The 18,192-nt window shown below is 31.7% G+C and overlaps 1 protein-coding gene across 2 annotated transcripts in view; it reads right to left on the bottom strand.

The window, feature by feature from the left end:
• Window positions 1-18,192, bottom strand: part of LOC121126158 (probable Na(+)/H(+) antiporter nhx-9) — a 210,874-nt gene that overhangs the window by 175,500 nt on the left and 17,182 nt on the right. The gene's annotated exons all lie outside the window — the stretch shown is intronic.

Below are 18,192 nucleotides of genomic sequence, written 5' to 3'. Positions count from 1 at the left end.
TCGTCTGTATTTGGGGTATGTTAAGAAAGGAAAATCATGGTGGTAACCCTGATTATTTGAAAAATGTTTGTAGAGGAAATCAGTTACAATCAGCTGTGACAAGGAAAGGGGAAATAGAAATAACACGGATTTTGGGAATAATTACTCCGATGTCGATCTTCTCAAAACAAAAGTAATTTATTTCTTCACAATTCTGCTCTGAGTCCAACACGGAATTACAATTAAAACTCTGTCTCAAATCCTCGAGGAGGTAACTCTCTTTTTTATGAGGAAACACGAATTTCAATAAGATTTTGATTATAACTTGACGTATTTGAAAAAAAAGTTGTTTAAATGTGTTCATTTATACATTTAATAGTATAAATATTTTTGTATTTCATTCAAAAACAAATTATAATTAATATCGCAAAAAAAAAAAAAAATGGAAATAAAATGCCTATTTATTATTAATGAAGCAAAATATCGATCATCATATCGTACCTGTACTCCATAAAATTATTAAAAATTATTGTATTTGCTCTACATTTTATATATAATACCAAGTGGTACATTAAAATCTAAACACTTTGAATTTTCAACTTGAAAAAAATTGAAATAATTTACTAACAATATAATTCAATAAAATTTATAGCATAAATATGTATATGTGTATCTGAGCTTCCTTAATCATTGATTTATCTGTCCTAAGTGGCAATGTTGGCTTCCACGCGGAGCCTAGCAACCTGCCACAACGGCATGTTGGGGCCCCATATCTGATTGTCGGAGTATTACAGGCTTAGGCTAGCTATATACATAAATGTTTTGAAGGTCAACCTGCTCTCCTAGATCAAAACAAATATCCGCAATGGCAACAATGTTTTTTAGCAAGATGGGGCCTCCACTCACACTGTGAAAATTACTCAGACTCCATACCAAATAGCATCACGTTCTTGGACGAAAGAATGTAGCCCCTTAAAGTCCCCTCTCGACTTTTCTTTCTAACTGCACATCCAGAGGAGGGTCTGTATCATCGATCACCCAAATGTTTAAGCCATAAAGGCCTCCGTTGATGAAGAGTGGGCTGTCATGAGTCTGAAATTCATTCGCAATATTTTGCATGTTCTTCTTTCTTTTTTTTTTTTTTGCAAGAGGCGTCTCGCCATCAGTTTAGCAAATGACAGCAAAATAGAGTAAATTGATTTAAAATTGTCTATGTATTAGAAAAAGATCAATAAGGATTTTGTTAAATGTTTAATTTAAGAATGGCCGACAAGTTTCCACACGGTATACATGTATTTTTAGCCTATTAATTGATATTTTCGAATTTAAAATGTATGGAATAGTTAAACAGTGATACTTCATTCATTTTTGTTGGATATCTGTTATAATTATGCAAGTGAATATTTTTTTAATTCTTTGGTTTCTTTTTTAGTCAGTTCAATAACTGCACAATTTAAGTGTTCCTACTTGGCTACACAAACCTTAAGGGTGAAGTCTTCTGCCCAGTCAGGCAACGTAGCTTTTGACCATACTGCAGATCGCCCCCACTGGATTTCTAGAGAGACGATTTTTGAAACGCATAATCCTTTGCTTTTACTGTTTGTTTCCGACATTCCTCAGAATTTTGGGCGGCTGATCCTTTGGTTTCAAATCGTTTTTAATGGCATACACGACTGTCTGGCTGAAATTGAAGTCATTGGCAATCTCAGTGGGTTTTTCTTGTATGCAAGCATTTCCAGTATAAGATCTTATATATATATCTTTTGTCTACCATTATATCGTCTTTGTAGATAAAGACAATATTTATAAATAAAAACAATTGTAAATGATTATTACAAACCTCACAAAACCTCACTTTTATAATAAAATTCTTATATAAAATAAGCTGTGATCATTTATTTATGTTTACTCATAAATAAGAGGCATGAGGTAATTGTAAATATGTCAGGGGAAAAAGAAATAGCTAATAATCACTTCAAGTCTGCTTCGCTTCCCTGAGGGAAGCATTTCAAAGACTAGCCGTTGTATAAATATATAAGGATTTCAGACCTCTGATTGGTAACTTAACATCAGGAGGACATAAAGTGTATAAAAATTAGCAATGAATAGAGAGTTATGTGTTTTAAAACTTCATAATTAAAAAGAATTTGTAAGTCCCCTTTTTTCTAATTCTAAGGCAGAACTGTAGGTGTTATATAGCAATGTTGTGTAAATAACCTTATGAATGTTCGTACTGAAAATCAATACACAATCAAACTTTTATGTCAATAATGGCATAAGGAAGATGGATTGCATTTTTAGAGGGTTTTTTCTATTACAATTTTTGCCAAAAATTTTTTTTTTTCATTATTGAAAATAAGTCAAACTTCTACTTAACCAATTTAAAAATTATATCAATCATCCACAAAAGCCTTTTAAACTCTAAACATTATTTTCAAAAACACGGTTGGTGAACTTGGCAGAAAAGAAAGTCGAAAAACCAAAATATTTTTAACCCACTGTTACTAAACATCGTTTTTTCGTAGTAATTGAACTTTGGTTTACAACAAATATAAAACGAATTTTATTAATTGATACACAGTCAACAGAGACTAAAAAATAGGCTTTCAAATGTGGAATACTTTCTTAAATATTTTAGCCATTTTGCATGAATAAATATCCATTATAATGCATTAAAATATTTATTATTTTTAACTAATCTTAATAACAAGAATAAATTTCTTATTTTTTATACTTAAAAAAATTAATCATAATTTTCGAAGAAAATTTCTATGAAATATTAATTATTTATAACGAACTTTATACTATCAAAAATGTACAAATTAGTTTAAACGAAGTTTAAAGTGAAAGTAGCAACACTTTTAACTCAAATTGAAAAGAAGAAAAAAAATATAAGAAAAACCAAATACAATTTAACACATTAATTAAATTTAACTAGCCCTTAATAAAAATAGCAAAATTTACGAATACATCCAATTAGCAATATTATTATTTTTACCGTAACAGAAAATTCACTAATTATGGTTAAGTAAAAAGTTGAGTTGTTATTTTGATTATGTCATTTATATCATTTTTTAATCATTTCGTTCATTTTGTACTCATAAATATATATTGAAATTCTAAAATACTTTTATAAATATATATATATATATATTTATTAAAATAAATATATTTATATATATGATAAATATTTATTTGAAATATTCCTTACATGATTCGAATTTTGGCTATCAAATTAGTACCCATCTGGTTGGAAGAGGTTGCAAATATTATATAAAATTATGCATACAATTTAACATAAAATTATGCATACAATTTAACAATTTTGTAGCTCTGTTGTACGCCTTATTCCTTGCATTAAAAAAGAAGAACAATATAGGATCGCCTATTTACCAACACACTTAATTAAATTTACTAATCCTCGACTGAAAATCCCTAAATAAACAAAAAAAAAAGTCCTAATTAAGGTATTATTAATATAAACAAAGTATTTTATAAATTCAAATTGAATGTTTTAGGAGCAGCACACTAAAAAGTTTAAAGGACAAAATATTGAGGGTCGTTTAGATAAACTTGACTACATTTAACTTCATCGTGATCTATGAGGGAAGCAAAGTGAGACTTAAAATTTTATTCACAAGTTCCAATAATACAAAAGAAAAAAAATCCTTTACTGTGTTAGCCATTTTCACTAATCATTTGTTCGAAATGAGACCTAAGGGATTTGTAGGCCTTGACCACGTCTGCAGGGAGACTCGGCTCTGGAAAGAGTCGATGCTGTTGTGTGAGTTGGCAGGGGCCTTCCTCTATTACTGTGTAAATAATGTATGGATGAACTGTTTTTAGAAAAAAAAGCAGGAAAGATTTACAAACGTAAATATGTAGTCTCTAAGTAATATTTCAGTATATATATAATATATATCTAAGAAGATGATTTTCATATTATTTGCCTTGTGAATTATATCTTCTAAACAATTATCCACTAAAAGAGCGAAGGTCCAAGTACACTGCCCAATGAAACAGATGAAAAGACTTTAAAAGTCTCAGATACACTATAATTGATTACTAGACTCTATAACCTATTCGTCTACCAGGAACCATGCAATTGTAATAAGTTACCCATTATACCTATTTTGAACAATTCAAAAATGAGTTTCCTGTGAGATACGATATATTTTTTGGACATCAACTTATATAGCTAATTGTTAAAATAAAGTATTTTTAATTTTGGGAACATTTTATTTTTTGTAAATATGAACAAGTTATCGAGTTGTTTTTTTCGAAGAAAATATTCCTATTAATTTTTTTATTTTTGCAAGTACAAAACAACATTTTGGTCGTTTTGTGATCTTCTTTACCGTGCCAATAAATTATAATTTTCAAAAATAAAAGATGGACTGGTCATTTAGAATTTTTTTTAGATTATTGTACACAGGTATCTTGTTTAAAATTTGTACAAATTTTTTTTATACAAAATATTTCATTCCATATATGTAATATGCAGGCGCTATTTTATAATAGTTGCCCTCACCAGAATGGGTGTAAACATTTAGAAAAAACAACATTTACCATTTTGAAAATGATTATCTGATCCTTTCTTGGTCCTGTGCTAGTAACTAAAAGTGTGTTTTAATATTTTTTAGGATATTGAAGGTCATCTTTTTTCCACATTTGAAAATAAATCAATACGGTAAACACTTTAATAACTTTCATACTTGGAAATATGAAAGTGTGTCAATAAATGTTATCTTTATTTTGCAAAATATACCAACAGGTTGTGCAGGATGACAGCTGGTCCCTAAGGGGAATAAAAGTATATTGCCACCACTATCCTGAGTATCAAGAATCTAATATATCATAATACACCCCGGGACGTTGATTACGAAACTGTACTGCTTCAAGTATCAAGGACCCCTTTTAATATTCTATAATACACCCCAGCCCATGGTTTATTGCAAGTGAATTTGCTGGTTGAAAAGGTGTGTCATTAGTCACAAACACTCCTTCATTGAGCATTAAAGAGCCTTATAATAGACCTCAGCCCAAGGGTAGTGCATGGAAAGCCCCATCACTCACAATCTCAAGAGACATATGAAAGAACCTATCGAGACATTGATGATATTCTTAGGATGTGGCAACATGACCTTAAGACAAATAAGTTAGCTGAATGACAGTAGTTTATGCCAAGACTCCCGCTTTTACTCTGGTTTTGGGTAAACTCCACACCAAGCAATGTTTGGTCATCTGCTAAAGGTATGACTTGAGGGCTTATATTTAAACGAAGAGTGTGATAATGAAGATGATGGGGAATACCTAAAGTATTGTCAAACTGCTCATGAACACCAAGAGCAACAAAGAGGAGTTAATCCCATGTAAGAAAAACTGTAAATTTAAATTATATTCACTTGCACAATCCATGAGCTGGGTTGTAGTATAGGATAAGAAAAGGGTTCCTTGATACTCAAGATAGCACGGCAATAGGTTTCGATCCCCATTGTGGACAACTGGTACACTTTATTAACCCATGGTAACAAGGGGTTCTTACTCGATAGGGTCTCATTCCCCTTACGAACCAGCTGTCAACCTCCACGTCCTTTTGGCGGAGATATATTTTGCTAAATAAATGGAGTCTCTTTTGACAATTTCTTATCATAAACTAGTTTTATTGTCTGAATACTTTACAAATTTTAATGAAAATGCTTTCATTGAAATCGTATCATGATCAAATTGCTTGCAATGAAATTGTATCATAATCAAATCCTTCGTGATCTAACTGAATGGAATGAATGGTGTAATAATCAAATTACCCAGAATCACTCTAACTGACAATGTAAAGTGACATCTTTGTGCTTAGGAGGCTACAACTTTTTATGAGTGCCTCTTTTTTAACCTAGTCAGGGTTAAATGGGGTACCGATTTTTGAGGAGTCATATTATTCATACCCAAAACACTAAAATTATATTGTTGGAGCTCAAGGAGACTATATAACGTGCTTAGATTTTTATCAAAATGTGAATGGTGTCTCAAAAAACAACTATAGGAATAAAAACGCTTTCTAAATTTATTCAAAATCAAAAAAGTTTGGAGCAAAGATATAAATTTGTGAAATTTTCACATGAGTATTTTTTTTTTTTAAGATACAAAAAATTGGATTTCCAAAAGACTACTGGATTTGAATATTTTAAGTAAAGTTTGTAGAAATTTGACAGGAGTTTTCTTTGCACAAAAATTTGACACATGAAAATTATTATGCAACTAAAATCTATGTGATTTTCCGAAAAAATAACTTATTGATGTACTTGATTTCATTAAACGTCAATTTTCAACTTTTTGAAGAAATCCCATAACACTATGTAATTTGGACATTAAATCATAAGAATCTTAATATCAATTAATAGCATTTTTGATTTTTGGAACATTTAATTACATAACTTTTACAATATATGCAAAATTGAACAATTTATCAAGAGTTATTTTTCGACGACATTATTCTCCATAACGAAATATTATGACTAGGGCTAGGCATTGAGCAAGTGTATGTAAAAAGTGGGAGCGATACATATGGCACTATTGATTAAAAATTACGGGTTTGGAGGATATAATATCACGTGATGCTGTTATAAAAATGAGAATCTTTTATATTTCATATTACACAAGAAGAAATTGTAAAAATTATGAAAAAGCTTCCAAATTTATATATTATAAATTTATTTTTTTGAATATTAATAAAAGTCGTTGATATGATATGTCATACAATGAGTAGTCAAAAACTTATGATTACCACTTAAACATATGCTAGACAAAATATTTACTCGGCATTTGAAGCTAAGACGCCCTTTGAGACAATTCTTGCTGTTGTTTTTTATCATATTGATATATTTAGGAATAAATGTAATTTATTCTTAAAAAGTTATTCGATAAATACTTACTCTTACGATTCTAATATTTCAATGTTCTATTTGATAATTAGCATGTTCCTGACACTTTTTACTCATACACATTATATTATTTTTGTCTTATGAATGGCTCTCAATATGCTAAAAACCCTCTCTATGCCACAATTTATAATAGGTATGTTTCTGTAAATTGTCTGCTCAGAATTGACTAGGTCTTGTAAATCGTTGTACGCAGGATTTTCGTCTAAAAATGTATTTAATTTTGTCTTAAATGGCTCTTTCTAGATTTAGACGAGTAAATAGTCGAAAATAGTCAAGCTAACAATTAAATGGAGTCTTCCTTCTAACGTGGTAATGACCTCAGTAATTGGGTTTGAGATTATAATTAATTGTTGACAATTCTTCATTTATAACTCATCATTTATAAATTACTAAGCTTTAAAGACCATTGGTGTTTTTTTCATTAATGTTGTTTAAATATTCCCTGATTCCTTTGAAGTTATTGAAATAGTAATCAACAGCTTTCAATCAAGTTCCCTAGCGTGTGACGATAGGTGCAGGAGGTTAGGAAATTTCGTATATTAAGTGTCGTTTGACTGTGGATGCGGGGCTAAAAGATTATTTACATCGGCATATTCGACAAAATATTTTGTTGTCGTCTGCTAAGTAGCTCCAAATTTCATGGCCTCCATTAATTTCAATCCAGGTGTAGGGAGAATTTTTTTCGACATTTCACTAATTTTATTGTACAAACTCACATTAATTAATATGTACAAAAATTTATAAATAAGAAAAAAAAGGGAATTTCTAGCAACTGTTTTCCTTTTCTAATCTTAAAACAGTAATTTATTTGACCAAACAGCCCAGTTTTAATTATGACTTACAATGCTTGAAGAATACCCTAACGCTCGCTGGTACTGAAAGGGTCTAAATATTTTTTGAAACATTGACTACTTTCAATTTGATTTTCCGCTCCCCCTTGCCCGAAAAACGTCATGTAACCCTTTGCTAGTTATAAATAAAGCCATTCGGTTGAACTTAATGGTTTTTGTATGGACTATTTTTTCAGGGAGGCTCGATATAGCGAAGTTTTTTTTTATAGTAATGATGATTTGATAATTTATACTAGAACAAAATACTACCAATGAGGATTGTTGACTAAGGTCGTCATTTCACATGAAGCTTTCAAATTATATCTGACATGAAAATCTAAATATTTTTAATTTTTTTGGTCGGTTTTATCCGTACTTCTACTCGTCATCTAATCTGTGTTTCGTGTTTTGGGATATAAAGAACTAGTATTTCTGATAATAAATTGAAGTACATTCATCTCCTGGATTACTTGTCCTCCAAGAACTCCACAAAGACCCTCTCCTCTGTGTCTCTGACTCTGCATTCCAATCCATAATCACGACAGTGTCTTCATTTTATTCAAAGGAATTATACATTTAAAGCCCTTGTGGTTATTTAGCATTGTTGTGAAGTATATGAGTCAATGTCAAAGAAGAGGATCACTTGCAGTTCCTCATAGTGATAGTGGTGGGGAATGAGGGAGACTTATGTTTCATTTGAGTTGCATGAATCAAATCAAATAGTGTATTCAGAAATGGAATCCTTATTCTGTAATAGCTCTTAAAACTTGTTTCAATCATTCAATCCAGGACAAAATATCGTCAATTTATTGGTATTTTATTGACTGTGAACATAACTATGATAGATATCAAATCATAGCAACTCATGCTATCATAGCTCTGCATGGTGTAACGAATATTGATGACATTTCACACACTTATGAAAAACAAATTGTTGTTCACCATCATTGAAAGGCTTGAAAAAGCTGAAATTCTAATTAAAGTCATACGTTTTGATTTTGGTAACAAATCATCAATCTCCCAGTTACAACTCTCTCCGGACCATTTTTAATTTGAAAATCCTGTGTATAAAAAACGCCAAATTTATGCCTTGCCTGACTATCCTCATTTGGTCAAATTACTTCAAAAAATTTTATTAAACAAAAGATACATTTTCAATGATTTGGATGGTAATTATGTAAGTTTGAATAAAGAAGACTTCCAGGACCTTCTTGAACAAGATTGTGGGGAGTTCAAAGTAACCTTCAAAATGACTAAAGAATCCAATCTTAAATGTAATGAAATTTTAAGACAACTAAACTGAACTGCGGTGTAGTTTTTATCTAAAACAATGTCCAAAGCATTTTTATTCATTTATGCACACAAGAAAAAAATATCAGTGTAGAACACTCGAATAGTTAATGATTGATTTGAATGTATGAATGCTAGTAGACCATACAACAACAAAAAAACACTTTCTTTTTGGTTTGGTATCCATTTGGAAAAGAACAGATGCATGCTTTGAACGAAATGGAGCGGCTAGCTTTGTCCATCAAAGTGATGGAAAAAAAATTTCAGCTTCCACTTCGAAAGAGAATTTTAATTTCCTTTCCTTCAAAAAAATCATAGTTTCAAAGAACCCAGGATAATGGAATAAATTTAATATTAACCATTCATCTCAATCAAGATTGTCTGGAGAAGAAAAAACACTCATTCATCCCCAGTGGAAGCCCTCAGAAGACTAAAAGTAATTTTAACTGGAAAAAATCATGCACTTATCTTAAGAAATCCAGCTGTTGAAGAGGAGTTAAATGATGAGGATGATGGCAAAATATTTACTTAATCAATAAGGAGTCACTTCTTTTCCTCAAATATACAAGAAAATGAGAATGAGGAAGATGTAATTGAATCATAGAAAACAGTACAAGATTATTTACTTTTTCAAGCTCTTCAAGCTGAAAAAGTAATTACATCAAAACAGAAGAATCATCTCAAGTTTCCCATGATTTTTCAGATCAGGATCGGGCTTATATTGAATGTTTTTTGGCAACAAAATTTATAGACCTTTATTCTAATCTAAGAAAAAAGACATGTACCTTTGGATTTTATGAAGAAACGTCCAGCTTTTGGATTGAATTGATCTCTAAAGGAGGCCTTGCCATCCCTCGTGTGGGTTTTCAAACAAATTTCATTGTCTCTAAATACCTTTTAATGCTTTTCTTTGTAACCATGAAGACGTAATTGAAAAAAAAAAAACCAAACGTATTTGAATGGCTGCATAATCATCTAATTGAATTATATCCTAATTGGCCAAAATAAGTCATGAAATCAAGAACAAGAATTAGATTAAATAACCTTAATTAAAAGCTCAATCTGAAGAATGCAAGTACTAATTTGAGAAACCTGAGACAAATTGGTCAATTAACAAATTAATATTTATTATTCATGTATGTATGTCATAATTTTTACGTATTGCTATTCTTTTATTCAACACTCTTATATCATGTAATAAAATGCCAAATTAGATAATATACATTAAGCATATTAATTTAAGCTTACATACAGATAGTTCATTATGATTAACATTTAAATTAATATTAGTCTTTTTAAATAATTACTTCTGAAATTGATTTTATTATTCTATAAAGTATCAAGCAAGGATATCGTCAAGGTGCATCACAATGGCCTTAAGTATCAGAAAGGATTTATTTTTATGGATATTTTTGTTTTATACTTTTTGGCATGGTCCTAAGTTTACTATATTGTACTATAAATGAATTTTAATTATATTTATTTGTATCATTTGTGTTGTCTGGCGATGAATTAATTCTTGATTTTAAAATGAGTAATTTACAATTATATAGTACAGAGTGCTATGTGCTTCAACAGGGACGCCATTAAATTTTCTTTCTCATCTTAATAATAATAATAATAAAAACAAACAAAGGCGTAGAATTTCCTTCCTGCCTTACCTTCATATACCTTCGTAGTAGTAGACACTTGCATATCAAAGCCAGTCGTGTATTATTTATTCAAATTAAATCAAGTCCTTGGCATTTATAACTCATAATAGGAAGCAATATTTCCCGTAATAAAAAACGTAAGTCAATCATACAAATAACTTCAATCTGAGAATCTCACAAAGTCATTGACTGTTCTCCATTGAATTAAGTACATTCTTATAAGAATGAATATGACGTAACTTCTCACTCGACCATAGAAAAGGATGATAAACTAATTATATTCAATATCCTACCTCGAACGTAATAACTAATTAGTAATAGAACGGTAAAGCTCAAAGCAAACACATCAAGAAAAGTTACAAGATAGAGTTTTGCTAAAAAAATCACGCTGAAAAAAATGTGCCCAAATTTCTTGTACTTATCTATTTAAATAGGGGGGAAAATCCAAGACGATGATAACAGTTGCTGACGAGAGCTAAAAGGCAATTCGATGACTGGATTATAGGGTGGGTAGAAAAATTTATACTCAAGTAAGGATTACACAAAAAGTCCTTAGTACCATTTTTTTCTATTTGATTGCAGCTACTCAATTTTTTTTTTAAATAAATTGAAGACAACGATAACAGTGATAAAAGCTTCAAGGTAACATGATCCTAGGGTAAACAAGGAAATTTACATTAAAACAAATATTACAAAAAAGTATCTTTCATAAATGTATTTTAACTCTTTGGGTTATTAGTAAATAATAACTGTCTGTTGTGTAAGACTAGTCTGTCTACTTTGAAGTATCTCAAAGTAATTCAGTGAAACGTGTTTCACTGAATTACTTCGATCCATCCTACTAGTCTATGTAAAGTGATGATGTTGAGTTTATCTTTCAGAATTGATAAATAATGACACTCTTTTTCATATATTATGATTATTTTTACTTAATAGTACAATAAATTGATGTGAATTTATTTATGTAGTAAAAATAAGGTGGGGGGAAGAAAAAATGAAGAAGAAGAAGTGAAAGCACGACTCTTGCTTCTTCTGAGAGTCCCCCCTCTTCTACTATTTTGCGTTTCGTGTGACTGTTCTAATATTCAGTGAAGAGTAATTTGAACACTTCCTAAAAAAGTCCTGTCATTATATTGTTAATTTGAAATAAATAAACTAGTAAATATACAGGGTATCCACGATAAATTGAAACTACTTTAAACTGCCTCCAGATCCATAATGTGGATATTCGGGGTTAAATCATACTAATATAAAAGGTTGCGTGAACAATACACTATAACTTCCACCACAATTGTTTTGACAACAAACAATACTCATCATCGAACAAGCGAGGAGAGACGCCATCCTCAAATTGGCTCGCGCAGGACACAAGCCCTCTACTATCTACAAGCTTCTTAACTACCCCAAGACCACGGTGTACCAGGTCTTCAAACCTGGGAGGTTGAGGGGAAGGTCTGCCGCAAGGCCCACAACATGAGAAGTGACCGAATCCGCACTCCCCGCTTCCTTGAAGGCCTCCGGAAGACCATCAAGGCTTCGCCGGGGACTTCCTTGTCCAGGTTGGCAAAGAACCGTGGAGTGAGCAAGCAGCTGGTCTCCAAGGCTGTGAATGTGGTACAGGTCATACCGAATATCCAAACAACACATCATCACGGCATCCATGAAGGCCACCAGGCTCACCAACGGTAAGCGTCTCCTCAATGACCTGAACAGCCATTGAGGAAGAATCATCTTCTTCTCCGACGAGAAGAACTGGACTGTCAACAGAAGCTACAACGTCAAGAATGACAGATGGCTTGCCAAGGAGAGAGGAGAGGTCCCTGCGGGCTTCACCACAAAGTTTCCGGCCTCCATGATGACCCTGGGTGTCATCTGCAGCACCGGTGAGGTGATGCTCCTTTCTTCTTCAATCCCAAGGGAAGGGTTACCGCGATAAGGCACTGCAAAATCAGGGAGGAGTTCGTCATCCCCTGGATGAACCATACGGCTGCTGGGAGGGAGTTCATATTCCAACAAGACTCAGCGCCCGCACACATCGCCATGAGGACCACTAACCTCTTCAACTCTCACGATATCACTTTCTGGGATCGCAACACCTGGCCCTCCAACTCACCCAACCTTAATCTGTGTGATTACTACTGGTAGGAGAAGTTGGAGAGGGAGGTGTACAACGTCAGCCACAAGAGCATCGCGGCCCTGAAGGGCTCCATTACGAGGGAGTGGAATGCTGTCGATTCTGCGGAAGTCATCAGGGCATGCAAATCCTATGGGGGCAGGATGGAGAAGATGGTGGCTACTGAGGGAGGACATGTTGAATAAATTTATTGTTTAATATCATGTCTAACTTTTTTATATTAACAAATACACTCCAAATTCCATTTTTATCAAGCAGGTTAAATTTTAAGATAGTTCCAATTTATCATGGACACCCTATATATATATTGCAATATAAAACTTTAACACACCTACTACAAACATCAGTGATCAAATTGAATACATTTGTAGAATTATATTTAATAGCAGTGAATTCGTGATCTAAAATAATAGTTGGGGAAAAGAATATTAAATATTCGTGATTGTAGAGGAAAACTTATTATCAAATAAAAGAAACATTATCAAACAAAACATGTCCTATACAGAATACGACATTTTCCTCTATCATGTTCATTGTTGAGGCACGTAGGTAAATGATAAGAACGCCTACAAAAGTAATTGAAACCTTGATTATTAATTCCAAAATTATGTAAATAACTCCAAAGTTAATGAAGTATTATGATTCAGAGGAGACATAAAGTGAGTGCATGATCAATTTTTTTTTCATATCCACATTAATTGCTCAAAGAGTCTTTGAATAAAAACTTAGCCATAACGTACACCAATGTGTTTTAATTCAGACTCAGGTAGTTTTGCATTATCTTTTGATGCATTAATGAGGCACAATAAATGAGCCAGGTCTTTGTCATAAGATGATTTTTTATTTTGCTCTTATGAGTGGGTAAAGAGCTAATAATGATAATTTCTTTTCTTTTAGAGAAAGGGGGAGGGGAGAAAATATATGTTATCGGATTCAAAAACAATTTAATTATTCAAATCGACACGGAAATAATAACTAAAACACGACTAAACACGACAACCTAAGTATTAAATATGAATTAAAGAACTCTTGGCCTTGGATTCGTATATTATATGTAGGGTTCTGAATGTTATCAACTTCAGTAATATTTTGAAAGACATTATGAATTTTAAAAATTATAAAAAAATATTTTTTTTGAATTTCATTTAATTAGGGAAAAGAACTTTTAGAATTAATGCATAATAGATATTCTGAACAACAATTTCTAATTTTTCAAATTATATTGCATATTTTTTTAAATAAATTTATCATTATATGATCCAATTTTGAGAAGTCCTTCTAAAATATTTTTCTAATGTATATATTTTTTTAAATATATAAATCTTTCCTTGTTCGTTTTAATTAGGTTGTAGTTTGTCGATCCTATGTACAAAGGATACGTTTCCGTTGTGTGTTGCAATTTCCAATTCAATAAAAATAAATTATTTTATTATTTTACTATGGTCCTCCGAGACTTAGGTATGCTTATTTAAAGACACTTTTATGCAGTATAAGGTACGTTACAAGGATTTTTAAACCGGATCAAGTTTAGACCTCAATATCTTGACAATCCTGAGATCTATGTATATGAAAGTCTGCTCAACAGATTCAGCTGACAAAAATGTATAAGAATAAGTACAAAATCATTGAGATATTCTTTGAATACGGACGGCATAAATCCATTATTGTGTACCTTCCCGTCAGGAAAACGCCCACGGAGATTTTGAGCTTAAGAACCTATGGAAAAAGATATTCTGTAGACTTTCAATGAGTCACCTGCAAGGTAGACTAAAGATCGTTTTGAGTGTAACAAAACGTAGTCCAGTTTTCTTGAAGACCCTGCAGGACATGATGGACGACGACCCCAGCATCTCCATAAGGAACCTGGCTGGCAGGAAGAACATGGACACAAACACCATCAAGACTGTCATCTACTGTGACCTGATATGCTAGAGCTCTCGAAGCTCAGACAGATTTAGTGCCTCCAGGAAGAAAAAAATATTTCCAAATTACTAAAAAAAAATGTAATATACATTATCCTTGACTTTTCGGGATTTTTAAATCTCTTTTCTCTATAAAATGTGCTAATGATTGAGTAAAGGTATCAGACTATTTAAGGGTATTAATATGAGTCATATTTTTTGTTGTGTTTACATTAAATTAACATTAATATTTAACGCTCATAAATACTTTTATTATATAATAATATAAAATATGTAGGTAGATGAATTGAGTTATAAATAAACATTTTAGTTTAAAATTATTCTCTGCTGAGGAACCTTTCAGTGCATGCTTATACATAGTAATCAAATTTCCTACACTTAATAAAAAATGATCAAATGCAATAAATAAAATATAATGAGTAAAACAATTACTTCCCAAAAGTTGCATAAGATTTAATCATTTCTTTCCAAGTTTTCAAATATTTTGTTAATATTTCCGTGTAGTGGCGTGGATGGAATCATTGTATCATTTTATGTCGAGAAAAAGTATACCTTGCACCTTGAAGTGCGTGTGTATCCTGCAAGGATATTGTATATTGATTGAATCTACTAAATTGAGCTCTTGGATAAGCTTGAGTGAGAAAAATATGTTGGGCTAATCAATTTTTATAAGAATGCCCACGGTTATGTCTCTTATAAGAATACAAGGGACTGAGTTTCTTTTTATATCTTTCAAAATTGACTCGTAAAGGGCATGAGGCTATACACATTAAATAAAATAATCTCAGAGCCATTAATTATTACATTTATTCCATGCCATTGGCTTTTCCCTGATTATTCCTTAAATAAAGAATAGAAATCAACTTTTCACTTCCACTCTGGTATTGGGCGGCTTTTTATACCAGACAATGTATGGTCATTCGATAAAGAAGGTGGGACTTGGGTGCTTAAATTTATCCAAAGAGTCTGCTTTAACTACGGAGTAGTATTTCTTAAAGATTTGATGAAATATAAAGTAATAAAGGCACGAAGTGGAGGGTATAGACAGTAGTACATTTCTTTCTTGGTATTCTGTCAACTATCTATATCTGAAGAAAAAGAATGAAATCCATCTGCGACCTTAAATGCCACGCTTCAGAACCTTCCAGCAGCGTTGCCATGAGAGAAAACAAAGATGATTGGGCATATCTAAAGCGCTCACATTGAAAATCAGCTGGGAACGGGCAAGTGCAAGGGAGAGAACAAAAAAACAGGATGATGACTCTCTTCAAGGCAGTTTAGGGAGAATGAGAAATGGCGCTGCGTCAAAATACAAGTTCCAAGATTCGGGCATGAAAAAACAGATCCCCACTATATCTTGGCTGTTGTGTTTCATGTACAATAGAGCATTTATTATGGATGAAAACCAAAAGTGATTTTTAAAACAGATCAATGTATGAAAACAACCTTGTAAGAAGTCATTCCAGAGTCTTGATGAAGTTTGCAAAGACACTAGTTCGTTTGGAAAAAAGGGACACATCTGTAATAAAAAATGCCCTAATAGCACAGCGTGCTGCAATACTAATTTTGATGGTGAATGTGTTTATGTTTAAGATATATTAAGTAAACATATTCAAATAAAAAATTAGATAGTATTATGTATGTTCAAATAGATAATTTTTAAAAATTATAATATATGATGTTGCAAAAGTATATTTAAATAAGTTTTATTTATGTTTATTTTGAAGAAACGAATACAATTAATATGGAGTATACAACCCTGTATTTCGAATATCCTCAAATAGGATCAAAAAAGTATTTTTTAAATCTTTATTTGTAGGTGTAGACATCCTAATATACCCATATTTCGTCATGTTCATTCAAATTGCTCACCTTTTTGGTTAAAATTTTGGTATTAACAAACACCTGACCCCTTTGGTGTGGGAGGAGCCGCATGAAGGTCATAAAACATTACTAAAGTTACCTTTACAGAGCCTATTAAGAACAAAATGTTCAATTCGTGAAATTGTGCGAATAACGAAGATTCTTGATGCTCAAGGAAGCAGTGGCAGGGGTTTATGACCCACCTTCTCGACCAGCGATTCCTTTGCATAACCCATGGATTTGTTAGATTGTAGGATATCAAAAGGGGTCTTAGATACTCAGGGAAGCGGTTTTCTATGGGTAATGATTCATTTTTTGGATCAGCAGTTAAATTGCAAAACTCGTCAGCCAAAGTATATCCTAGTAAATTGGAAGGGATACTTGATACTCAGCGCAGCGGAGACGATAGGTTTTGCTTCCCCTTTTTTTGGACCAGTGGTTCACTTGTACAACCATCGGGCTGGGGTGTCTAATAATATATTAGAAAGTGTCCTTGATTCTAAGGATAGAAGTGGCGATAGGTGTTGATCCCCCTTAGAGACCAACTATCCACCTACACAACCTGTTGACTAAGGTATATTTTTCAAATATAATTGAGTCTCTTGTGACAATTTCTTATCAAACAATAGTTTGATTGTGTGAATAAAATATATGTTTTAATTAAAATAACCTAGAATAACAGATTGCTTCCAATGAAATTTTATCATAATCAAATCCTTAATGATCAAATTAATTAGTAAATAATTGTTTAGTAATCAAATTACCCATAATCATTTCACCTGAGCACTTAAATGAAGTTAAAGTGGCCATTGAACAATCTACTATAAATCTTATAGATTGCCCAGGCATTATACAAAATTCCCAATTTTCCACATTGCCTCTAAGATATACACTTAATTCGGCAAATATAATTAAGTAAGGGAGCATAAACTATTATAATCACGCAACATGTCAAGAATGAAAGAACATAGTAATATGAAATACCTAATTCCGAAAACTCTCAGAATGTCACTTATTTCCAGCTTAAACTACCCTTATTTCACGGAGAAATAAATAACACGTCAACCACTCTCTATCAAAGCCTGTATAGCATCCATTAATAATTATTTTTTACATGTATTTCAAATATTAGCCCCTATACATATATTAAGAAATTTAAAAAAACGGAATTTTCTCATTTTCGTTAAAGATTGGTTCCATCTTAAACCTTCGACCTATGACATTTATATTTCAAAATAAAAACGTCCACAAATATTAATAAATTTACAATTATAGTCAAAAGTTGAAGAGATAAGGGTGATCACCTCTGAATTTCGATCAATTGTTCCAATTTTTGACAAAGGAATATACTTAAACCATTAAAACTGAGTGGGATAATGAAAAAAATAAAAAGAAAGATTTGATAAGCACAATATAAGAGACACCATGATATGTTTGACAATGTTATATCAACAAATAATATCCATCTTATGTGTTTAACATTAAATATTTGCTAATGGCTATTTTTTTGGATTAATACATTATTTATATGGGTCCAATAAATATTATCTACTTTTAAAAAAACAATTTATACTCTGTATTTGG

The sequence above is a fragment of the Lepeophtheirus salmonis genome, chromosome 11 (assembly GCF_016086655.4).
Source record: "Lepeophtheirus salmonis chromosome 11, UVic_Lsal_1.4, whole genome shotgun sequence".
Classification (NCBI taxonomy): Eukaryota; Metazoa; Arthropoda; class Copepoda; order Siphonostomatoida; family Caligidae; genus Lepeophtheirus; species Lepeophtheirus salmonis.
This window is presented reverse-complemented; position numbering and strand designations above follow the sequence as displayed.